The sequence below is a fragment of the Mustela nigripes genome, chromosome 13, assembly GCF_022355385.1.
Source record: "Mustela nigripes isolate SB6536 chromosome 13, MUSNIG.SB6536, whole genome shotgun sequence".
NCBI lineage: Eukaryota > Metazoa > Chordata > Mammalia > Carnivora > Mustelidae > Mustela > Mustela nigripes.
Window position 1 is genome coordinate 37,207,505 of NC_081569.1, and position 26,137 is coordinate 37,233,641.

The 26,137-nt window shown below is 35.6% G+C and overlaps 1 protein-coding gene and 1 pseudogene across 6 annotated transcripts in view; one reads left to right on the forward strand and one right to left on the reverse strand.

Moving 5' to 3' along the window:
* Nucleotides 1-26,137, forward strand: part of TCF12 (transcription factor 12) — a 389,941-nt gene that overhangs the window by 39,326 nt on the left and 324,478 nt on the right. The gene's annotated exons all lie outside the window — the stretch shown is intronic.
* Nucleotides 9,644-10,163, reverse strand: LOC132029168 (proteasome maturation protein-like; annotated as a pseudogene).

The following is a 26,137-nucleotide window of genomic DNA, read 5'->3' on the forward strand; positions in this document are numbered from 1 at the left end:
TCCAACTGAGCCAATCAGGTGTCCCTGTATCTAGCTTTTTAATATTAAGAGAAATCTAGCTTTTTAATGTTAACAAGTTTATATTACCTTTCTAGTGGATTGTGAAACTGAAAATGGGTCTCAACTTCAGTCTTTAAAAAAAAAAAATCTATATTGTCTTTCTGTAGCAGAGTGAGAAAACTCTTGTTGAGTCATGTCTTATTTTTAATTTTTGTTTCTTATGGCAAATAGGATTCTGATTGATAATATTCTGTATCCTTTATATTGCTAGGACTAAGACAGTGCTTGGCATGTGGTAGCTGTTTAGATACTTGTTCATTCAAGAAATATTTGAGCACTTACTATGAGCCTGGCGTTTTCTTTGTGATATGCAGGTAAAAGACTAATTTGTGCTGCAAACCTAATAGACTGTGAGTATCCATTGTTTCCATAGAGAGGCTACAATACCCTAAAAGTGGAGTGAACCTGTATCCTAAAGCTTAAACTAGATTTCTAGTCATTTCTCCAGGTAAGATGGCACAACTGAGCTGCAGTATTATCATTCAGTCCAATGGAAATATAGTTCTTTCCTTGTCCTAGTGACTGTCAGAACTGTTTCATGTAGAGAGCAAAGTCTCTAACAGTTTGATGAGCACTCTTAAAGAGCTGTGAGGTGTTAATCACCTGGCTGGTTTCATGAAAAATGGAAGTAAGAATCCAGTTTTTTTTTTTTTTTAAAGATTTTATTTATTTATTTGAGAGAGAGAGTGAGCAAGAGAGAGGACAAGAGTGGGGAGAGAGGCTGAGGGAGAGGGAGAGGCAGACTTTCTGCTGAGCAGGGAGCCTGATGCAGGGGGAGGGGCCTGATCCTGATCCTGATCCTGGGATTCCAGGATCATGACCTGTGTGGAAGGCCCTTAACGGACAGAGCCACCCAGGCATCCCAGAATCTAGTTTTTATAGGATAAAAAACCTTCTGCACGTAGGAGACCATTTTCTTCCAAGAGACTAATCCATTGTAAATTGAAGAATTGGAGACAGTTTAATCAATCTTTAAGTTTCTTGTTTTGACTTGGGTGTTGAGTCTACTCTATTGTTGAGAAAAAAATTTTACATTCAGGATTCATATATCTACATTATTGAAATGGTTATGTATGTTGTTTATCACTTCATAAAATTGCTTATAAAAAGGTCACGTTTTGGTAATGGTGCAGGCAAATACTGAATTAGATGAAGTTCACAGGCCATCTGTTTCATTTCATTTTGGTCTTGAAATAGTGAACTCATCATTCAATTTTTTGAAATGACAGAACTAATCTGAATAATCAGAGTAAATAGATGCTGTAAAATATAATATCTTTTATCAGTGAAATCACTATCTCTGAGTTGTAAAGCTAGAAAATGGATTTCAGTATGTAATTTATTTGTATTCTGATTTATCTGGAAAAGAATTTGAGTCAGACTATTCCCTTGTTGTAGAAAAGAAATGATTAAATTAAGACTAACTAGCTACTCGTGGATTTTTAAAATCGGGAGTTAATTAATAATAACTGGGTTTTGGAATTTGGTTTGAGTCATTTTAAAAATAAAATTCTATTTTTAAGTAATTTCAAAGATCTTACAAATACAAAGAGTAAAATTTAGGCTTCCAGAGATTTGAATCGATATTCGAGGTATTTTGGTAGTTGTATCCAAAATTACTTAGCTAACCCATAACTGTTTTATTGTGCCTTATCCTAATTCTTTGAGATTTAAACTATTTTTTAAAATGATATAAAACCATTAGTTCAGTAAATAAGTACCTGTTCTTTGTTAACTCCTTCAGGGATAAGAAAGATGTATTGGATATGGTTAATATTATTCCATATATCTAAGAAGAGAGACTATGTATACTATACTACTAATTCTAATACAAATATAAACCTTTTTTTGGTATTCTTGTAGACATGTTAGGAAAAAATAGTGTGAAAAAACTTAATGAATAAATGAGTTAACCCATCTGTCTTTTTCCCCTTGTGTATCTAACCTTATTATTAAAATAAAAACCACCAGAGTACAGTACTCTATAGTTACATTTGTATGAGTAGTCTCAAGATATTACAGTATAATAAGTAGTACAGTATAGTCAAATACATAGTATTATGCATGCAGCATTAGCATGTGGGGAATGAATGCCGTAAATTGTTCTTCTTGAAGCTTTGTCTTAGTAATGGTTAAGGTATACTTTCCATCATTTTCAAACTGCAGGCCATTACCCTTTAGTGAGTCGAGAAAAGAATTTAGTGGATCTCACACATCATGATCAATGCAGTAGAACAGAAGCTATGAGAATGCATCATGTGTACTTACAGGATTGTTTTTATATAATTTTAGTTTGTTATATAAATATACATTATATACACTAGGTGGTGATAAAAAATGTATTTAACAATGGATAGTAGTAAAAAAAAAAAAAAAATTCAACAGCAACAACAACAAAAAACACCCTGAAAAAACCTTTGAAAACCATGATCTCCTAGTTGATTTTAGCTGCCAGTTTCTCTTTACTATTTTGTAAGGTGTGAAAATGATTGGATTTGCACATCTGAGGTGTGATGGGTTTGGTCTTTGTTAATGCAGCTTTGCAAAGTACTTGACACTATGGCTTAAACTCCACTCCAGATTCCTGTATTGAATAAAAGGTCTGTTACAACTGTTTTTATTCTAGGTAGCCTTTAGTCTTTGAGATCACTGACCTTTAACTCGCCTTAGACATCTTCCTTTAAAGAAAGAGGGTAATTTCATTGACGTTGGAGGCAATTGTTATTTCTATCCATGTGAAGGATAGAGTCCAGAAACATGAAGAGCGAAACTAGACTGTAACTTTGTAAAATCCATAACCAAAACACAGTATCGCAGAGGAGACAGTTCTTCCAGTTAATGATGTGGAAGAACTGACTTTCATGAAGAGAGAAACTAGACTGTAACTTTGTAAAATCCATAACCAAAACACAGTATCGCAGAGGAGACCGTTCTTCCAGTTAATGATGTAACCTACCTATACCTCAGTTTGCAAAGAAAAAGGAGATTGTTGTTACTTGATTTCTCAGGTTATTTTCTCATAGAAAATGTGGAACTTTTCAGACACCTTTACTTCTCTTTCAGCTCTGGAATTCTGTCAAATATTTGGAATGATATTATGAACAACTTGATTTATGGGAATTCGGAACCCCTAATGAACTGGAAATGGACTGCATTAATTAATATGTGTGCATTCAAATAATTTTCCATGAGCCTGTCTGGTCTGTTTGAAAAAGTTTATATAGAAGAATTAAATGCTCATAGCCTGCATATTGGAAAAAAATATCCTTGAAGTAAATGTTTCTTTGAAGCAGATTTAATTTGTATTAATGTGTCAAGGCCACTGTTTTTCACTCCTTGTAGAATTATTTTTTGATACTTTAATGAAAATCAAATGCAAAAGATAAATTCAGCATTTGAATACTCTTCACTCTGACTTTCATTTTCTAGGAACACATATAGTTCTTAAAATTGAGGTTATTTTCAGAATCTTCGCAGGTCCTTGCCATCATCATGCTTTTTCAGTGCTTGATTTTTAGAGTTTACTGTTACGGTATTTTCTGTTAATATGAGAGCTACTTGAGCATAAAAACACAGCTTACTTGATTTGGGAATGTGGGGCAGTATAAGTTGAGTATAGACGAAAAAAAATAATTTCCTTAGGTCAGAAGTATTTTACATCTAGAAACATACACTTGAACTCTGGCTGTGATTTGTCACATGTGCCATTTATTAGCAAACATGTTCTTTTTGAAATTTTGACAGAGTATACTTTGTAACCTCTAACTTTCAGAGCCTCTGCTCTTCTTTCTTCATATAAGGAAAGTTTTAATTCTAGGCAGAATTTAGCTTTTTTTGTTTAAATAAGATGCTAAATCTTCAGTCAGGGTAAGGGACATTCTTAACCAAGGGATCAGAGCTGTATTTTTATTTTCAGGTTTTTTCTTTTTTTTAGGAAAGTGTTTTGAGATATATGAAAAGGGAGAAATTTTTGATCAAATTTCAGTTGGACTCAGGGTTTTATTTAATTGGCTTTCATACTTTAGTACATCTGCTTTATAATGGAGATTCCCACCCACAATTTTCTCTCCTCTTCTTTAGATGCAGCTATTTATTTTGAAGTAACTCTGGTTCTCCATGAATTGGCAGATATTGTTGATAACTTTATAACAGCAAGTAAAAATTGTTATGATTGTGACACAGGATATTCCCTGTGCCTGGAGGAGGAAACAGGCCAAGTTTGAACCTTGTTCATGTATGTATCATAGGGTGCTGCTAACTTGGTTCCTTGAGAACATGAGATTGCCATAGCAACAAAGGCTCTTTCAAGGCAGAAATCTTGGCAGAACAGTCGGGTCTTTGAAGTGCTGGTTGTGTTGATAGGAAAGGATCCAGTCAGCGGTAAGCATGCAACTGTAGGCCAGCACAAGGAAAATAAGCATTTAGTTTTTAGCTTTAGCTTGAAAGCAAGTATATTTTGAGTTTCCCCCCCAAAGCTAATCTTAGCTCCAAACAAATATTTATATGAGGTTTTCTTTTCACATGTATGCTGTTTCAAGAACATAAGTTCCCAAGCATGTGCTGTGTGATACTTTGGCTGGCCAAAGATTGTCTTAATTTTTGGAAAAATCAGTGTAGTATAATGCATTCTAATATTAATGCGTTTTGGTTTTAAAAGCAGAGTAGATAAAAATCATTAAAAATTGGGGCGCCTGGGTGACTCAGTGGGTTAAGACTCTGCCTTCTGCTCAGGTCATGATCTCAGGATCCTGGGATCAAGCCCCACATCAGGCTCTGTGCTCAACAGGGAGCCTGCTTTCCCCTCTCTCTCTGCCTGCTGCTCTGCCTACTTGTGATCTCTCTGTCAAACAAATAAATAAAATCTTTTTAAAAATCTTCAAAAATTACTCCGTTCGGAGTTTGGTCTTGTTTAAAAACTAGTAAAAAACACAAGTAAATCTTCAAACTCCATGATTTGCCTTCTGTTCTCAGGATCCTTATTTTACCTAACCAACTTTCTCTCTCTGTTCTGCACCCTGAATCTCCACCTTCATCATGGTTTTGCTCTGGTGGCTTTTCTTGCATCTTCTTTTTTATGTGTTTTTGTGTTGTGTGCTAGACCTAGTGTCTTAATAATAAGCTCTTTTTGGTAGAAATTGTGTCCTCCACTCTGGTGCCTTTTAAGAAAAGACCGGACACATGGTTAGGACTTAGTAAAAACTAGTTTATTGATTGTTTTAAATTGAAATATATTGATCAAGAAATCATATTCAAATAACAGACTAGTCTTTTATTTTTTAATTTTTTTAAAAGATATTATTTATTTGACAGAGAGAGATCACAAGTAGGCAGAGGCAGGCAGAGAGAGAGAGAGAGAAAGAGAGGAGGAAGCAGGCTCCCCGCTGAGCAGAAAGCCGGATGCGGGGCTCTATTCCAGGACCCTGGGATCATGACCTGAGCCAAAGGCAGGTGCCCCTAGACTAGTCTTTTAGTAGGTTGTATATGTAGTCACTGTAGATAGTGTGCTATCTTGAGGATGCTGGTTTTTTTTTTTGTTTTTTTTTTTTAAGATTTTTAAAATTTATTTGACAGAGAGAGATCACAGTAGGCAGAGAGGCAGGCAGAGAGAGGGGAAGGGAAGCAGGTCCCGCGCTGAGCAGAGAGCCCGATGCGGGACTCCATCCCAGGAACCCGAGACCATGACCCGAGCCGTTTGATCCCAGGATGGATAATAATTTGTATAATTTTTTCCCCATCCATCCTTATTCATCTTTCACTGATGAACCCAGAAATTATTTGGATGACTTTTCTCACTCCTCCCAGAGAATGGTATATGTAACTGGTATCATTTTAGATGCCTAGGAGAGAAGGGAATACAGCACATACAGTGAATGACTCAAAGTATGAGGGCTTAATTCTTTTTTTTTTTTTTTCTTTTTTAAAGATTTTATTTATTTACTTGACGGGGTGAGAGAGAGAGGATGAGAGGTGAGGGGGTTGGAGGGAGAAGCAGACTCCCTGCTGAGCAGGGCAAAGGCTTAATTCTTTTTTGGAAATGGGATGCATGTGTCACTTCTATAGGAAAGCCGTTCAAGGGACCAGGTAGAAGTCTTGCCATTTTGATTTATTAGAAGCTATTGAAATGATAACCCTGTTTTAAGCACTACTATCTGCAAATTTAAAATACAGTTCCTGCTTTTTAGCCTAGTTGAAAAGAGAAAAATTTTGGTATTAAAGAAACTTGAAAAAAATTTTCTCCTTCTAATCTAAAAATGAAGAGAAAGAGTAAATCTAGCTGCTGAATCAGGTTTTTAAGATTATTTTATTATTCCATCTGAAAAAGAATCCATTGGATATTTGCATGCATTTTATACCAAGAAATGTTAAACTTCATCCATTGTTTTTAAAAGTCATTATTCATTTAAGAAGTATCTAAAGTACATAATTAAATTCAAAATTCACATAAGGCTTTTTGCCTTTGTTTACTGAGCAGGTTTAGGGGAAATGCCCAGGGCCTTGGGGGTTCTTGGGTCTTTTGGGTCAGATAAAACTTTAGGGATATTCCCAGTTCACAGGATAGTTATTTTCCCCTTAATACAAGTAGAGTAAAGAAACTCTTGCAATTAGCTGATAGGGAAAGTGATTTGACAGTTGAGGATTTACATATCATTTGTCACTGTTTCTGATAGTATAAGTTATAGTCAGTTGAATTTTCTTGAAGAAGCAACACTTTGTTTTAGTCATTTTTGAATAAAATCTTTATAAACTATTATAAGTTTTGTTTTCTTAAAGCTTACTGGATATTTAGCTTTGTCAGGGTTATAGTCATGAATATTTCTTGTACTTTGCTCTAATACAGGGATATTTATTATGATGAAGGTTGGTAGTGTTGTTTGTTTCTATGGGACTCTTTTCCTGATTTCTGTGCATGTATATATGTGGCATTTTTATTTTTTATTTCCTTATTACCTATAGTAATTTCTTACCTTGTCAGTTTTTAGCAGGACTGAGCAGTTTTTGGCTTTTATTATGCTGTGTAGTCTTTTTGGTTCTATAATCTAACCTGCTAAAAACTGACTAGGATTAATGATGTAGGTAAGTTGTAAAGTCTCTTGTTAAAATCAAGAGACTCTTTTGGTATATGAAAATAAGCCAGGGAATGATTTTCACCTTGTGGGGAAGAGTGCATCAGCTTTATTTAAGCTTTTTTTTTTTCTAGCTTATTTCTGTTTGCTTCTGGTTATTGTTGATTGCAGTCACTTGATATGTGACTACGAGATATATAGACTGTTGTGATTTCTTCTTCAGGTGACTTTGATATTAAAAGAAATTTATTAAATATTTTTTCTTTCATATAGTAACAAAATTTGAAAAAATATAGCAAAATAAATGACTTATATATATTAATTGTGTTTTAATATGAACTCAACCAATTGTGAATTAAAGGTATATCAAGTACTTAGTAAATAACACAAATATTTTTGGCATAAAATGGATTAAGTTGATTTGGATTTATAATTATTGGTAGTGATTACTTCATTAAACTCTAATATGCCCTTACCAAGGAGCATTCTTTTGAATACCTTCTAGTCTTTTCTGGTGTGAAGAAGCCTTTTTGTAAATGTAAAAGAAAATAAAGAATATTTAAATCATCCGTTTTGGTTATTGAGAGCAGAGATTGAATGGCTCAGTTAAATACTTGTCAAGGATATTCTTTGGTACTGGATGAAACATAGTTTACTAAAATGATGGGTTTTGTATAGTTCCTGAAACTCGTGGCTACTATATGAGCCTTTTTAAAACTCTGGCTTCCATTCATTCTTCTATGTTTGTCAGTCTGTCTAGTTCACTGAGTGAGGAAGATAGAGCTGTGTCTGCCAAGACTCAGATGTCCCTCTTTCCTCACTGTGGCACTCTTGGCTTTTTGCTGAGTTTTCTGTATTAGGGAGTAGACCAAGTTCATGGGGGAAGAAGTAGGAAACCAACTGGTTCGGACTTGTTCTGGTTCAAAGAAGTTCATAAAGAGAGAGAGGATGGTTATTACCTGGATGGTGTGGGGAGGGGCACTACTGCAGGTTTTTCAGCTCCGTCTCCCTGCAGTGAGAGAAGGAGATCAAGTATAAGCCTAATCTGAGGAACTTGAACACAGTAACCATAGTGGAATTGCTTTAAAAAAAAAAAAAAAAAGTGTTGTTTCATATTATGCTAGTTAAGTGGAAGAGTTTCTCTTGTAGCTAGATTAAAAATATATAAATTTTTTGAGCTTCTCAGTGGTTACTAAATGAGAATATAATTTTGATCTCTATTGGGGCACCCGGCTGGCTCAGTCGGTAGAACATGTGACTCTTGATCTCAGGATCATGAGTTTTATTTACTTAAATAAATGAATAAACTTAAAATAAATTTTAAATTTAAAGTAAATTTAAAAAATAATAATTTTGATTCCATTTCTTTGTCTTGTGTTTAATTAGAAATAGTTGAAAAGCTGGCTTCCATTATTTTCTTTTGGATCTATTCATAATATTACTTTTAGAACATGAACCAGAAGTCAGATTACTTTTCAGTCAATTTGAAACAAATAGGAGCCATTTGCAAGTGCAGCAGTGTGGCTTTGACTTTCACTCTGACTGAAATGGGAAGCTATTGGAGGGAATGGCATCTCATTTAATATTTTAAGAGGATTACCCTGGTTGCACTGTAGAGAATAGGGTAGAAAAAAGAGACCTCTTATGAGGCTAAGAACATTGGTTAAATTTGAAATATACACTGAAGGTAGGTAGAACTGATAAAACAGAAAGAATAGTTACTCTAGTTGAGAATGGAGAAGACTAAAGGAGTAGGGTTTTTTTGTTTTTTGTTTTTTTTTGAGTTTATTTATTTGACAGAGATCTCAAGTAGGCTGAGAAGCAGGCAGAGAAAGAGGGGGAAGCAGGCTCCCCGCTGAGCAGAGAGCCCAATGCAGGGCTCCATCCCTGGATCCTGGGATGATGACCTAAGCTGAAGGCAGAGGCTTTAACCCACTGAGCCACCCAAGTGCCCTGGTCCTTTTTTTTTTTAAATCAACATATGCTGGTTGCTTTAATTTTTTACTTTAAAGACAAGGATTCCCCCCCCCCCCAAAAGACCAAAATCAAAATCTTTAAACTTATACTTTTCAACCTGAAGGAGTCAAATAATAGCTACAGTTCTAAAATAGCATCAATAAAGCCCAGTATTATTCTTGTGAATATTAATGGGCTCTACTGAAACAAGGTATAAAATATAAATCTCTTATTTTGTACTTAATTTGAAGTGTTGCTATTGAAATCAATTATAGATGTTTATTCTGAAATATGCTACTATGAAAGTTGGAGACTCAAATACTGGTAGTGGTTATTCAAAATTAAATTTATGGAATACCCAGATAATAGGTTTAATTGGAACCTGTAGACAGTTTTGAAATAGTCATTAACAATAATTTTTTTAAAGACATAGAAGGCTGTTGTTTTATATAATTGGATGTTTTAAAATCATCTCCCTTCAGTGCTTTCAATCTTCACATGGTCATTAAGCAAAGACCCCAAATAATTTCAAATGACCACAGATACTGTGTAGGCAAAAATTCTCATGTGTCAGTACTTTTAATGTTGTGTACATCAGATTTTAGTGAAAAGATGACTAGAGACAAGATGCAAACCTTCTATTTTCAAGGCTAGTACAACAGATTATACAGAAAACCGAGCTTATATTTCACCATCAAGTATGGTTCTTCCATTAGTTTATTTTGTGACAGGTCAAGAATATCTTCAAATCCATTAGTCCCATCATTACTCTTCAGAATATCCAATGAAAGGTTTGATCTTGGAAGAAATAGAAGCTAAACCTGCTACACAACCTTGAACTTCATTTGAAATTTTAGTGGAGCAAATAGACCATGGGTGTTCTCAGTGTGGAAAAATTTATTTTAGCTTGGTTGAGCTGGAAATTATTTTCTGATAATTCAAGAAGATGATTGGGTGAAAGTTCGTTTTCATACAAGGAAAACCTTTTGAAGATGATCATGGCTTTCAAAAGGTCCACTGGTTGAAAGTTTCAATAATTGGAACACTGTCCTTTAACTGAGATCTAAGTTCTCTGACATTCATGTTCAGCTTGTTCTGTGAATAGCCCAGTTCATTTTTTTAGAAAAAGGATTGGGAATCCACTTTCAAGCATGCTAAATACCTATTAGACATTCAGTTGGTGGTATTAGTAGTAATTCAATATTCTGGTCTGGGATGTTCTAGAGAAGTGAGCTGGAGGTTATACTCTTGGGATCATCTGAAAATATGGAATTTAAAGTGATGGGATTGGAGTGAATATCCATGAAAAAGAGGTGGAAAGACTGTATATGTGCTTCAGCATTTGCAGGTTGAGGTGATTGAGCAGGACAGACTTAAGAAGACCTGTCCAGAAATAAAGTAGGAAAACAAGGCAAGTATGGTATCATGGAAGGCATATGAAGAGAGCGTTTTAAGGAAGAGGAGCTGCTAATAAGGGTATTAAGTGGTGCCGATAAGACAATTAAGTTGAAGATGACGAACTGACCACTTGATTTAATTATGTGGAGGTCATTGGTGACTTCGAAAGGAGCAGTAGTGGTAGATTGGAAGGAACAGGAATCTAGTGAGAAGAAGTTTAGGAGAGTGGAAGGAAAGAAATAGAGTCAGCAAATACAGGCTTTTTATCCCAGAATCTTGCTCTTGTGGGAAAGGTAGAAAATGTCCTGTTGTGTAGTTGTGTGATGATGGGGAGAGGTAAGTGGGTCAGAAGTAGTTTTTAATCTTTTTTTATCTCTTTTGAGAGTTAGTATAGCATATTTATAGGATCATGGAAGTGAGTTAGTAGAGAGAAAAAGAACTGATGTTACTGGAGGGAGAGGAAGAACTGCTTGAGCTGAGAGGAGGATAGATCAAATGCACAGGTGGAGGGAATAGGTTTGGCTAAGAACAGTGGCAGTTCATGGTAGCAAGTGAGAAAGTAAAGTGCATTAAATTAATCAGTATGATTCATTTTTTAGAAATATAGAAGTGTAAATACTGTTACAGTATTTCTCTCTACGTGACTTATTAAATCTAATAGTAAATATGTGAATATTATGGTAAAGTTTGTATTGAAAGGTGTGGAGGGGCTATAAAATGTTTCTATTTAAAGAAAGCAGTTGAAATATGTTTAATTAAGTAATTTTGCCCTTCATACAAAGTCACTGTCTTCCATGGTTATTAATTGATGGACATAACTTTTAAGATAATATTTGTAAATCAGCACATCCTAACATGCTTTAGCTTGCTTACACAACTAGTGTAAGTAATCATTGTCAATTTTATGTGATTAGGCCAGTTAGTATTAGCATGTCCACTTCATGGTGACTGAGTAATGATGTGGTATAAGTTTCTTTTTAAGAGTTAGATATACCGTGGGAGGAATCTTAAACTACGACTGGTCTGTCTCATTTGTAAGTTAGATTTTTGTTTAATATAATACAGACAAAACAGGGTTATAGAATAGGAAAAATGAGATAGAGACACAAGAATATATGGAAATTTGGCACATGATAAATCTGGCATCTCAGAACACTATGGTAAAATGAGCTTTTTAAGAAATGGTTAACCATTTGGAAAAAAGATAAAATTAAATTCATACCTCATATCATATAGAAAAATAAACTGCAAATGGATCAGAGATCTCAATGTAAAGAATGAGACTACAAATATGAACAGAAGAGATAGATGAATTCTTCTGTAATTTGGGTATAAAGAAAGGTTTTCTCTGTGACTCAAAATCTAGATGCAACAACAGGAAAGGCTGATAAATTTGATTCTATAAAAATATAAAGTAAGGCTTTTGTATAGCAAAAGCAAAGACACCCACTAATAACAAAGTCAGTAGATACAAATCTATAAGAAAATATTTGCATTATCTATCACAGATAAAGGACTAATATGCCTCCTCTATGACAAACCTTTAAAAATAAAGGGTAAAGAGAAAAGACCAAATCGAAAGAGATGCAATAAGCAAAAGAAATGGACAGTTTTCACAAAAGGTATAAAATTTTTCCTTATTTGAAAAGGTACTCACTTTCACTTATAATAAGAGAAGTCCAAGTTAAAATTTACATCAAGATGATAGTTTTCACCTGAGATTGGTAGAAATTTTAAAGTATAAACAAATAATCCATTAGCTGTGAAGAAAGGTATTTTTATACTTTGTTGACAGCAGTGCATACTAGTATTTTTATATGATTGTACCCCAGTTTGGTTCAGGACAGCTCAAGAAGTGACTTCTTCCAGAGCAACAGGGCAAGGTAAGAGAAGTGTTTATTATTATCTGAGGCACTTTAGGACATACATCTGACCCCTTTGCTTGGTCCCTTCTGCTTCTCACAAATCCCTGAGATTGAGGTGGGAATTCCCACCCCTTTCTTCCCATTTTGGGCCTACCTTCAACCTTTATGGTCTTCCCTACCAAGATAGGCTTTAAGAGGAATATAAACAATTCCTTCCCAAGACAGCTGGATTACAACATATGAATCCTGTTTTTGATTACAGGAAACTGAATATTCAGTAACTCTGTCTTATTATATTCCTTTGGTAGCAAGTCATATTCTCTCTTTCAGGGTTATTGGATTCGTCAGGCCTGTGAGAGCAAAGGTCAGGTGATTGGAAAGACCAAAATTAGTTAACTAATTAAGTAAAATTATCCTCCTTAACTGTGGTTTGCATAAGGTATGCATTTTATATGTATGTGTGAAGAGAAATGTTTTGGGGAATATATATATATATATACATATACATATATATATAAATATATATAATCTGTGGAATATATCAAAACACATATGTACTTTGAATAGAAACTGTTATGTGCTGTGTAAATACAAACTTTACGCATTAATTCACAACCATTTTATCCTGCACTCCTGTGTGTATGCATTGCTGATTAATATTTAGATCAGTGATGCCACAAGGAAAGTTAACTAATCTGAACTCAACAGTGCCCTGATTATATATCATCATATTCAGAGTTATTTTGTTTGTGTTTGTTACTAGAGCTGGGATAGAAGGTGATGTGGCAATTTGTAATAATAAAAATCAAGTGAAGAGATGAATTGTGTTGTTGGTGGCAATGTAAAATGGTGCAAACTGCTTTGGAAAACAGCGTGGCTGGTCCTCAAAAGGTTAATCAGAGTTACCATATGACTTAGCATTTTCACTCCTAAGTATACCCATAAGAGTTGAGAACATTCTACTAAAAAACGTGTACATGACTGTTTATAGCAGCATTATTTATAATAGCCAAAAAATAAGCCAGAGGTCTGTCTTGTGATCAACCTGTCAGTGTTGTATATCCATAAAATGGAGTATTATTTGGTGATTAAAAAAAATAAAAATAGAGTACTAATACATGCTACAACATAAATGAACTTTGAAAACATGCTAATTGAAAGAAAGCAGTCACAAAAGTTGAGTTACCTGTGTGTAGTGACTAACAAAGTTTTTTTCCCCATCACTAAAATGTCTGTGACCCATTCTTGTGCATTGCTGGTGAGAATGTAAATTGGTATAACAAAAGAGGAGGAAAAAAAAGAGAGAAGGGACTTTGGTTGTATCTCACAAGACTACATTAGCATTTGCCTTTTTTGTTCTTTCTTTTAGAATGTTATTAACATGTAATGTATTATTTGTTTCAGGGGTACAGATCTGTGATTCATCAGTCTTACACAATTGACAGCACTCACCATAGCACATACTCTCCCCAGTGTCCATCGCCCAGTCACCCCATCCCTCTCACTCCCCTTCCCCTCCAGTAGCCCTCAGTTTGTTTCCTGAGATTGAGCCTGTCTTACGGTTTGTCTCCCTCTTTGGTTTTGTCTTGTTTCATTTTTCCTTCCCTTCCCCTATGATCCTCTGTCTTATTTCTCAAATTCCTCAAATCAGTGAGATCATATGATAATTGACCCTCTCTGACTTATTTTGCTTAGCATAATACCCTCTAGTTCCATCCACGTCGTTGCACATGGCAAGATTTCATTTCTTTTGATGGCTGGATAGTATTCCATTGTATATACAATTCCACATCTTCTTTATCCATTCATCTGTTGATGGACATCTAGGCTTTTCTGTAGTTTGGCTATTGTGAACATTGCTACTATAAACTTTCAGGTGCACGTGCCCCTTCAGATCACTACATTTGTATCTTTAGGGTAAATATCCAGTAGCGCGATTGCTGGATTGTAGGTTAGCTCTATTTTAAACTTTCTGAGAACTCTCCATGCTGTTTTCCAGAGTGGCTGCACCAGCTTGTATTCCCACCAACAGTGTAGGAGGGGTCCCCTTTCTTCGCATCCTCGCCAGCATCTGTCGTTTCCTGACTTGTTCTGACTGGTGTGAGGTGGTATCTCATTGTGGTTTTGATTTGTATTTTCCTGATGCTGAGTGATGTGGAGCATTTTTTCATGTGTCTGTTGGCCATCTGGATGTCTTTGCAGAAATGTCTGTTCATGTCCTCTACCCATTTCTTGATTGCATTATTTGTTCTTTGGATGTTGAGTTTGATAAGTTCTTTATAGATTTTGGATACTAGCCCTTTATCTGGTATGTGATTTGCAAATATCTTCCTCCATTCTGTCAGTTGCTTTTGGTTTTATTGACTGTTTCCTTTGCTGTGCAAAAGCTTTTGATCTTGATGAAGTCCCAATAGTTTTGCCTTTGGGGATGTTTCTAGGGAGAAGTTGCTGTGGCTGAGGTTGAAGAGGTTGCTGCCTGTGTTCTCCTCAAGGATTTTGATGGATTCCTATCTCACATTGAGGACTTTCATCCATTTTGAGTCTGTTGTTGAGTGTGGTATAAGGAAATGGTCCAGTTTCATTCTTCTGCATGTGGCTGTCCAGTTTTCTCAACACCATTTGTTGAAGAGACTGTCTTTTTTTCCGTTGACATTCTTTCCTGCTTTGACAAACTGGTTGACCATAGAATTGAGGGTCCATTTCTGGGCTCTCTATTCTTTTCCATTGGTCAGTGGGTCTGTTTTGGTGCCAGTATCATACTGTCCACCCTGACTTGACGATTACAACTTGTAATAGAGCTTGAGGTCTGGAATTGTGATGCTGCCAGCTTTGGTTTTCTTTTTCAACATTCCTCTGGCTACTTGGGGTCATTTTTGTTTCCATATAAATTTTAGGATTATCTGTTCCATTTCCTTGAAAAAAGTTGATGGTGTTTTGATAGGGATTGCATTAAATGTGTAGATTGCTATAGGTATCATAGACATTTTCACAATATTTGTTCTTCTAATCCACTAGCACGAAACTTTTTCCTTCTTTATGTCTTCCTCAGTTTCTTTCATGAGTATGATACAGTTTTTTGAGTACAGATTCTTTGCCTGTTTGGTTAGATTTATTCCTAGGTATGGTTATGGTTTTGGGTGTAATTGTAAATGGGATTGACTCCTTAATTTCTCTTTCTTCTGTCTTGTTGGTATGTAGAAAGGCAGTTGGTTCCTGTGCATTGATTTCATATCCTGATACTTTACTGAATTTCTGTATGAGTTGTAGCAGTTTTGGAGTGGAGTCTTTTGAGTTTTTCACATAAAGTATATCATCTGCAAAGAGTGAGAGTTTGACTTCTTCTTTGCTGATTAGGATGCCTTTTATTTCTTTTTGTTGTCTGATTGCTGAGGCTAGGACTTCCAGTACTATGTTGAATAGTAGTGGTGATAGTGGATATCCCTGCCATTTTCCTGACCTTAGGGGGAAAGCTCTTAGTTTTTCCCCATTGAGAATTATAGTTGCTGTGGGTTTTTCATAGATGGCTTTGATGATATTGAGGTATGTACTCTTCTATCCCTACACTGTGAAGAGTTTTGATCAAGAAAGGATACTGTACTTTGTCAAATGCTTTTTCTGCATCTGTTGTTTCATATGGTTCTTGTTCTTTCTTTTATTAAAGTATTATATCACATTGCTTGATTTGCAGGTGTTGAGCCAACCTCGGAGACCAAGAATAAATCCCACTTGGTTGTGGTGAATGATCCTATTAATGTACTGTTGGATTCTATTAGCTTGTATTTTGGTGAGAATTTTTGTGTCCATGTTCAACAGAGATATTGATAATTCTCCTTCTGGTGGGGTCTTTGTCTGGTTTTGGGATGAAGATAATGTTGGCCTCTTAAAATGAGTTTGGAAGTTTTCCTTCCATTTCTATTTTTTGGAACAGTTTCAGGAGAATAGGCATTAATTCTTTAAATGTTTGGTAAAATTCCCCTGGGAAGCCATGTGGCCCTGGGCTATTGTTTGTTGGGAGATTTTTGATTACTGTTTCAATTTCCTTACTGGTTTTGGGTCTGTTCAGGTTTTCTGTTTCTTCCTGGTTCGGTTTTGGTAGTTTGTATGTCTCTAGGAATGTATCCTTTTCTTCCAGATTTATCTAATTATCTAAATACCTAATTTGTTGGCATACAGTGCTCATAGTATGTTCTCATAACTGTTTATATTTCTTTGGTGTTGGTTGTGGTCTCTCCTCATTCATTCATGATTTTATTAATCTGGGTCCTTTCTCTTTTCTTTTTGATAAGCCTGACCAGGGGTTTGTCAATCTTACTAATTCTTTCAGAGAAAGAGCTCCTAGTTTCAGTGATCTGTTCTACTCCTCTTTTGGTTTTTATTTCATTGATTTCTGCTCTGATTTTTATTATTTCTCTTCTTCTGCTGAGTTTAGGCTTTCTTTGCTGTCCTTTCTCCAGCTCCTTTAGGTATAGGGTTAAGTTGTATATTTGAGACCTTTCTTGTTTCTTGAGAAAGTTTTGCATTGCTATATACTTTCTTCTTTGGTCACCTTTGCTGCATCCCAAAGATATTGAACAGTTGGATTTTCATTTTCATTTGTTTCCATGAATTTTTAAAAATTCTTCTTTAATTTCCTAGTTGACCCATTCATTCTTTAGTAGGATGCTCTTTAGCCTCCATGTATATGAGTTCTTTCCAATTTCTCTCTTGTGGTTGAGTTCTAGTTTCAAAGCATTGTGGTCTGAAAATATGCAGGGAATGATCCCAGTCTTTTGGTACAGCTTGAGACCTGACTGTGACCCGGGATTGATGTATTGTGGAGTGTGTTCCATGTGCACTAGAGAAGAATGTACACTCTCATGCTTTGGGATGGAATTTTCTGAATATATCTGTGATGTCCATCTGGTCCAGTGTGTCATTTAAAGCCTTTATTTTGTTGTTGATCTTCTGTTTAGATGATCTGTCCATTTCAGTGAGGGGGTTGTTAAAGTCTCCTCCCATTATTGTGTTGTTGTCGATGTGTTTCTATGATTTTGTTATTAATTGGCTTATATAATTTGCTGCTCCCATGTCAGGGGCATAGATATTTAAAATTGTTAGATGTTCTTGTTGGACAGACTCTATAAGTATGATATAGTGTCCTTCCTCAACTCTTTGGTTAAAACCTAATTTGTTGGATGTAAGGATTGCCACCCCAGCTTTCTTCTGATGTCCATTGGCAAGGTAAATTTTTTCCCCCTCACTTTAAATCTGGAAGTGTCTTTGGGTCTAAAATGCTGTCTTGCAGTCAGCATATTGATGGGTCTTGTTTTTTTTTTTATCCATTCTGATATCCTGTGTCTTTTGATTGGGCATTTATATTCACGGTAACTATTGAAAGATAGCAAATTTAGTGCCATTGTATTGCTTGTAAGGTGACTGTTACTGTATATTGTCTCTGTTTCCTTCTGGTGTATGTTACTTTTAGGCTCTTTCTTTGCTTAGAGGACCTCTTTCAATATTTCGTGTAGGGCTGGTTTGGTGTTTGCAAATCCTTTTACTTTTTGTCCTGGAAGCTTTTTAAATCTCTCCTATATTTTCAGTGACAGCCTAGCTGGAGATAATATTCTTAGCTACATATTTTTCTCGTTCGGTGCTCTGAATATATCATGCCAGTCCTTTCTGGCCTGCCAGGTCTCCATAGCTAGGCCTGCTGCCAATTTAATATTTCTACCATTGTAGGTTACAGACCTCTTGTCTGGAGCTGCTTTCAGGACTTTTTTCTTTGTCTCTGAGATTTATAAGCTTACCTAGATGATGGCGTGTTGACCTAATTTTATTGATTTTGAGGGGGTTCTGTGTGCCTCCTGGATTTTGATGCTTGTTTTCTTCCCCAAATTTGGGAAATTCTCCACTATAATTTGCCCCATATGCCTTCTGCCTCCCCTCCCCCTTCTTCTGGGATCCCAATTATTCTAATACCGTTTCATCTTATGGTATCACTTATTTCTCGAATTCTCCCCTGGTGGTCCAGTAGTTCTTTGTCTCTTTTTTTCTCAGCTTCTTTATTCTCTGTCATTTGGTCTTCTGAATCACTAATTCTATCTTCTGCATCATTTATCCTAGCAGTTTTTATTTATTTATTTATTTATTAAGATTTTATTTATTTATTTGACAGAGAGAGATCACAAGTAGGCAGAGAGGCAGGCAGAGAGAGAGAGGAGGAAGCAGGCTCCCTGCTGAGCAGAGAGCCCGATGTGGGGCTCTATCCTGGGACCCTGAGATCATGACCTGAGCCGAAGGCAGCGGCTTAACCCACTGAGCCACCCAGGCGCCCCCAGTTTTTATTTTTTATTGCACTTCATTAACAGCTTTTTAAATTTCAACTTGGTTAAATTTTAGTTCTTTTATTTCTCCAGAAAGGGAGAAATATCTTTAGTATCTTCTATGCTGTTTTCAAGCCCAGCTAGTATTTTTTTTTTTTAAGATTTTATATATTTATTTGAGAGAGATAGAGAGCACAAGTAGGCAGAGCTGCAGGCAGAGGGAGAGGGAGAAGCAGGCTGTCTTCTGAGCAGGGAGTCCAAAGCAGGACTTGATCCCAGGGCCCTGGCATCATGATCTGAGCTAAAGGCAGACACTTAACTGACCGAGCCACTCAGGTGCTGCCAGCTAATATATTTGTAATTGTCATTCTGAACTCTGCTTTTGATATCTTACTAACATCCCAGTTAGGTCCCTAGCAGTTGGTACACTCTTTTTTTTTTTTTAAGGTATTTCCCACTTTATCATTTTGTCCAGAGAAGAATAATTGAATGAAAGAAAAAAATAATAAAAGTGTAACAACGACCCCAGAAAAATATACACTAAAGAAATCAGAAGAGACCTGAAACTGTGGGGAAGAGAAAGAGGGGAAAAAATATGATCAGTCTGGTGAATAGAATAGAGCTACGCACTAGATTTTGGTCTATTAGAAGAAATTGCCTCTAGAATTTTAAAGGAAGAAAAACATACATATACAAAAATAAGGGTAAATACGATGGAACGATGGAGTATGACTGTAAAGATGATAATTTTAAAAGATTTTTAAAAGAAATTAAGAAGTTGATTTTAAAAAAAAAGAAAAAACTTAGAAAAAAAGAGAGGAGTGGGAGACTAGAACAAAGGCATACACTAGATTTAGGGTATATTTTGGTCTGTTAAAAGAACTGTATTCCAAAATTTTAAAGAAAGAAACACATATATACAAAAAATAAGATTAAATGCAATGAAAGGATAGGTTATGATTATGAAAATGGGAATTTAAAAAGATTTTTAAAAAGGTATTGATAAAATAAGGTGTTAGTGAAAGTAGGAAAGGGGAAAATTAAAAAGAAAATAGAAAAAGAAATAAAGTTTTAAAAATTTAACTTTGAAAGACTAAAGAACCATCGGGAAAAAGTCATGAATTCTATGTGCTGTATTCTTCTAGTGCTGTGGTTTTGCAGTTCTCATTGATTGGTGAACTTGGTCTTGGGGGAATGTTCTTGCTGATCTTCTGGGGGAGGAGCCTCTTGTAGTGACTCTCAAATATCTTTGCTCGAGGCCTCTTACCAGGGGCCAGGCTAAAGCCATTTGCTGGGGTTTGCTCTCAGTAGCTTTTGTTCCCTGAAAGTTTTCTGTATAGCTTTGGAGAATGAGAATGAAAACGACAGCCTTACAGTCTCTGCCCTGGAGCAGCCAAGAGCTGCCTGCTCTACCCCCACCTTTAGTGAGCCATCAAAGAAAAGCAGTCATTCACTCCTGTTTCCCTGGTTTCTGACTGTGCTCCATGCTTTCCTGGCCTATGACTCAGTGTTTCTGACTCTGGTGCATGGCCCCTGTTGGGAGTCTCCAAACCCAGCAGATTCCTGCAGCGCACTCCTGTGCCACTCCTCCCAGTGGAGGAAGGTGGGTTTTGTCGCATATCCTACCAGAGACCCCAAATCTGCCACTTGTGGGGCTCCTGCTTGAAGAGTAGTGGCATGGCTGTGCCATGGATCACAGTTTTTGGCAACCCTGAGCTGAGAGCCCGCTTCTCACTCTGTCTTTGCAGCTGGCTTTCCTGTTCTGATACGTGGGAGCTCTTCTGCACTTAGGCACCCTCGGTCTTTCTTTGACGCTGAGGGTTCTGAGACCACACTGTCCCAGCGAGGATTCCACCCCCTCCCTTAACCACTGGAGTGATGTCCCTCTGTGCAGCAGACTTCTAAAAGTCCTGATTTTGTCCTCTGTTGCTCTATCAATTATTGGTAGCTGGCTGATGGAGGCTCCTCCTTACACCCTCCGCAGTCTTTCTTACCAAATAACGCTTCGGATTCACTTCTTCGCATGTCCTACCTTCCAGAAAGTGGTTGCTTTTCTGTTCATAGAATTGCTGCTGTTCTTTTTTTCGATCTCCTGTTGAGTTTGTAGGTGTTCAGGATGGTTTGATAACTATCTAGCTGAATTCCTGGGACCAGATGAAATTAGGTCTCCTACTCCTCTGCCATCTTGCTCCTCCCCTATTTTTTCTTTTAAGATTTTATTTATCTGAGACCGTGAGCAGGGGAGAGCGGCAGAGGGAGAGGGAGAAGCAGGCTCCTTGATGATCAGGGAACCTGACACTGGGCTCAATCCCAGGATCATGGGGTCATGACCTGAGCTAGCAGTTGCACTTCTGGCATTTACCCTAAAGATCCAGCAATGCAAGTATATACATGGATAAGATTATTCATTGCAGCATATTTTTGTAGTTGTAAAATATTGGAAACAACCTACGTGTCAATACAGAGAAAAATGATTAAACTGTAGTGCATCCACACACTATACAGGTATAGAAAGGAGTGAGGCAACCTCTGTGAATTGTTAAGTAGTGATTTTTAGGATTTTATGTTTAAGTATACAAGCAAAGTACAAAAGAGCAGCCATAGTATACTACCTTATTAAAGAAAGAAGGCAACATAAGAAAATATACACATATCTGCAAATGAATTACAGGAAGAATAAACCAGAATCCACTGACACAGTAAGAACAGGGTAGAAAGAAGTAGGGGTGGCATGAGATAAAAGTAACAGCGGAGATTGTGTATACCTTCTTGTAAGATTCTGACATTTAGAACTATGTTAATGTTTCATATGTTTAAAAAAATCTGTAAAGTTAGAAAAAAATGAAAACAAAATGGACTAAAACAATGAATGAGCAAACTCAACTAATTTCAAATGAGTAGCATAATTACAGTGGGTTGGGGAAGGATACTAACCCAAGTAATTTTATTTTTTTTTAAAGAATTTATTTATTTGTTAGGGAGTGTGAGCAGAGGTGTGGGGGTTGACAGGGAGGGAGAGAGAGAATCTTAAGCAGACTCCATGCTTGAAGCCTAACATGGGACTGAATCACAGAACCCTGAGATCACAACCCAAGTTGAAACCAAGAATTGAATGCTTAACCGATTGAGCCACCCAGGAGTCCCAATAAATAACTTTAGAACATAGTATTGGACTATATGCCCTAAGGTTGATGATAAAAAGAACCCTTAAAACATACTGAACTCTGGTTTGTTAGGCTCTGCTGGTTTTTTTTTTTTTTTTTTGTATAGATTTCTGGGTCACCAAATCCAAAAGTACATTCTTTTGAGATTGAGAAAACTTCTCTATTGAGAAAATAGGTAAATAATTATTTTATGAATAATGGAAGCCAGATTTGTTATTGAGGAGACACTTTTAAATATGAAAAGAGGGAAGACTGGAATGACGAAATACTATAGTGTTCAGTTAGAATGTGAAGTATCAATATAAACTCTTCTTTCTTTCCATGCATGTGTGCATCCGTCCATCTGTCTAAGGAATAGTTATAGGTGAGATGTGTGTGTGTGTGAGTATACATGTATGAACGTGTGTGTGTGTATTGTTTATTTCATATGTTTCTGTACCAACTTCTCTTGCACTAATCTTGCTAAATGATTTTTATTCAATATATTTACCATTGACTAAACTTGCTAGATGAGATATTATGAGATTATTTAGGTGCTATTTTTGTTTTTGTAGTTGAGCCATTTACTGAAAAGACTTATCAAGTACATTTGCTAAAACATTAGACTTCTGGCTATTTATTTGTGAATAGTAGTGACCTCCTTAAAATATATTTGGTTTAATTTTGTAAAGGTTCCTTCAGATTTTCTTTGAAGAAAAATGTTTGTAATATTAATAACATATTATTAAAGGACTTCCAGTAGCAAGCATTTTTAGCTTACATGCAAGTGGAAAACATGTCTGTAGCTATCTTTCGTGATTAAGAGATTAAATTCATTTTGACATTTGGATTTATGTACCAGCATCTAGCTTGTGGCCATGATCTAATAATAATTAGGATATGGTAATGGGTCATTTAAAATAGTAGTAATCAATATACTTTTATCTGTAGTTGACAAAATATAGTCTAAAGCAAGAATTAAAGATGTACTGGAATTTGCTAGTAAACCCTACTTTTAAAATTATATTAAAAATATATAATTATATATATGGTTATAATCATACTCCCATACTTTGTAAATAATCATAACACTATACTGTGGAAAAAAAAAGTGTGAAACTGTAGGTATTTTAATGATTGCCAATAAATGATGTAATAACTGAATTTTGGTAATTTCAAGTTACTAGAATCCATCCAAAAAATTTGAATTACCTAATAAAATCTGCTTTTCTATAAAATTTGTGTGAAAATATTAAGATACGCTAGTAACAAAAAACTGGCTTTTTGTTTCTTCCTATTTAACATGTGGCAATTCTAAGTATTTATAGCAGTTAACTGACAAACAGCCAATTGTAAATAATAATTTTAATAAAAGATTAGAATTCAGGTTTTAACAAAAAAATTTTTTAACATCTAAATTGAGGTCTCTACGCATTAATTTCTCATTAAAAGTAATCAGAGATATGTGGAGAAAATGGCCAATCTCATATTTGAGGCAGGAAATTTTCAAAATAAGCCTGAAACATCTTGTCTTACGAGATAATACGGAAGCTTCAGGAACTATAGAGTCTTGTCAAAAAGACTCGCGGTCCAATTTGAAGAATTTTCTACTGGCTAAAAATGGGACAATTTGAACTTTAAATAAATTTAGTATCTATGATAGATTAAGACACAACATATATGTTTAAATGCTGCAGTTTATAGTGATTCCTAAATTACTGCTCATACTGGTGGGGATACTAATAAACCATTTATTATTTTTGAAAGTGGAAAGATTTGAATGTTTATATTGCCTTTCCTCTAAGATCAGTACCATTGGGCTACTAAATAGTAAATGAACAGTTTCTTTTTGTGGAACTATTCTAGTTAATATATGGGAAAGGAATTATAAAATTAGAGTATCACCATTTTTGTAAGCCCTAATAAATTAAGGAATGTAATGAACAATGTAAATACTAAGACCAGAGAAAGACAGCTAGAACATTTGCTTCCTGATAGAAGACAAAATAACTACCCAGAGAGTAGTCTTGCTCACCATCCCCGAGAAAAAAAGAATTGAACTTCAATCTGAGAAAACATCTAAATTCAGCTACTAACTTATAGAAAATACAAAAGAGGAAAATTTTAAGTAATAACAAGTAGATTAATCAGAAAAATCTAGACTATGGTAAACTTTATAGAACAATTTACCAGTTTCTTTACTCTCCCCCATAAAAATCTCAAAGAAAAAATGTGATGGGAAACCTTTGAAAATTTACACATTTCAGGAGCTCAACAGCCACATATGGCTAAGGACTACCATATTCAACACTGTAGATATATAATATTTACATTATTGTAGAAAGTTCTGTTGGATAGGTAAAGTAGTTTCATGGGGTTCCATAACAAATTACTACAAATTAGGTGGCATAAAATAACAAATTTAGTCCTTGACAGTTCTGGAGGCCAGAAGTTCAAAGTCAGTGTGTTGGCAGGGCCACACTCCTTTTGAAGGCTCTAGGGGAATATACTTGCCTCTTCTAGCTTCTTTTGGCACTCTAATGTTTTTTGGTTTGTGGCAACATACCTTCCATCTCTTCCTCCATGTTTGCATAGCCTTTTCCCTTTTGTCTCAGTGTCTCAGATTTCTCATTCCTTTTTCTTTCTTTCTTTTTTTTTTTTAAAGATTTTATTTATTTATTTGACAGACAGAGATCACAAGCAGGTAGAGAGAGAGAGAGGAGGAAGCTGGCTCCCTGCTGAGCAGAGAGCCCGATGTGGGGTTTGATCCCAGAACCCTGGGATTATGACCTGTGCGGAAGGCAGAGGCTTTAACCACTTAGCCACCCAGGTGTCCCTCTCACTCTTTTCTTATAAGGATACCATAAGGATACTTTGGGTTTAGGGCCCACTCTAAATCCAGCATGCTCTCATCTTGAGCGTCCTAACTATATCTGCAAAGACCCTGTTTCCAAATAAGTTCACATTCACAGGTACCAGAGGTTAAGACTTGGACATAATTTATTGGAGAGAAATAATTTTAATGTACTATAGTTATGCTTCTAAAAATTAAAATGGATTGAAGAGACATCTTGAGCACATGCAATGCCTGGACTTTATTTAGATCCTGATGCAAACAAAGAGATTATTAAATTAAAAATTATGACATGATTGTACATTTGCTGGGTTTTTATATTGAAAAGTTTTTGTTAACTCTTTCATGTAATAATGATATTGTGATTATGTTTAAAGAAAGAGCCTTTATCTTCTAGAGGCACAGCAGTATTTATAGTTGAAATGTTATATTGGAGGTTCTTGAACATAATAGAGAAATGAGGAAGTAGGAGGGATATAGATCAGGAGCTATAAAGCTACATCCTATTTAGCTTGTAGCCTGTTCAGTAAATAAGGTTTTATGGGAACATAGCCACACTAAATTCATTTACATACGGTCTATGGCTACTTTTGGGATATAGAGGCAGAATTGAGTGATTGGAACAGAGATCCATGGGCCTACAAAAACCTGAAATACTTACCGTGCGGCGTTTTATGGAACGTTTTTTGACCCCTGGTACAGATGTGAAGCAAGGTAGGACACAAATTGATAATACTTAAAAACTTTTTATATATTTTTGAAATTTTCCAGATATTAAACTTTCTGACAAATAAATTTGACTATTGGTCTGATTTTAGAGTAAGAAAGAACTAAACCTAAAAAAGAAAAACTCAGGGTGCCTGGTGGCTCAGTCATTTAAGTGTCTGTCTTCGGCTCAGGTCATGATCCCTGCGTTCTGAGATCGAGTCCCACATTGGGTTCCCAGCTTAGCAGGGAGTCTGCTTCTCCCTCTCTCTGCCTTTGTGCTGTCTCTCTCTCTCTCACTCACATAAATAGATAAAATCTTAAAAAAAAAAAACTCAAAGGAAAAATATGAAAAGATTTTACTCTAAAAAATTCTGTCATCTGCAATATTCTGTCTTAAAGTCTGAAATGAATATGGTAAGATGTTAACATCTGGGCAGTGGCTACATGAATTTTATTATTTTATCTTTATATGCTAGAATACTTTTAATTTAAAAAAGCCAAACTTTGTGTATAAATCTAAGTTAAAATGATGTATAAAGGCAAACTACACATTTGGTGAAGAATTTGCAGTATATAACAATGGGTTAAGAGTCTTAATTTATACATAGCCTTTAAAAAGTTGTCAAGGAAAAAAACATCTCCCTATTTAGAAATAAAGGACAGATAGATGGTATTTGCCAAAGAAAGGTAACTGGCCAAGGTGCATGTGGGAAAAATGGTTTAAAAAAGAGAGAGACCATAATTAGAAAATGGCTAATTAAAAAAATTAGAAAGTCTTAGAACAAAA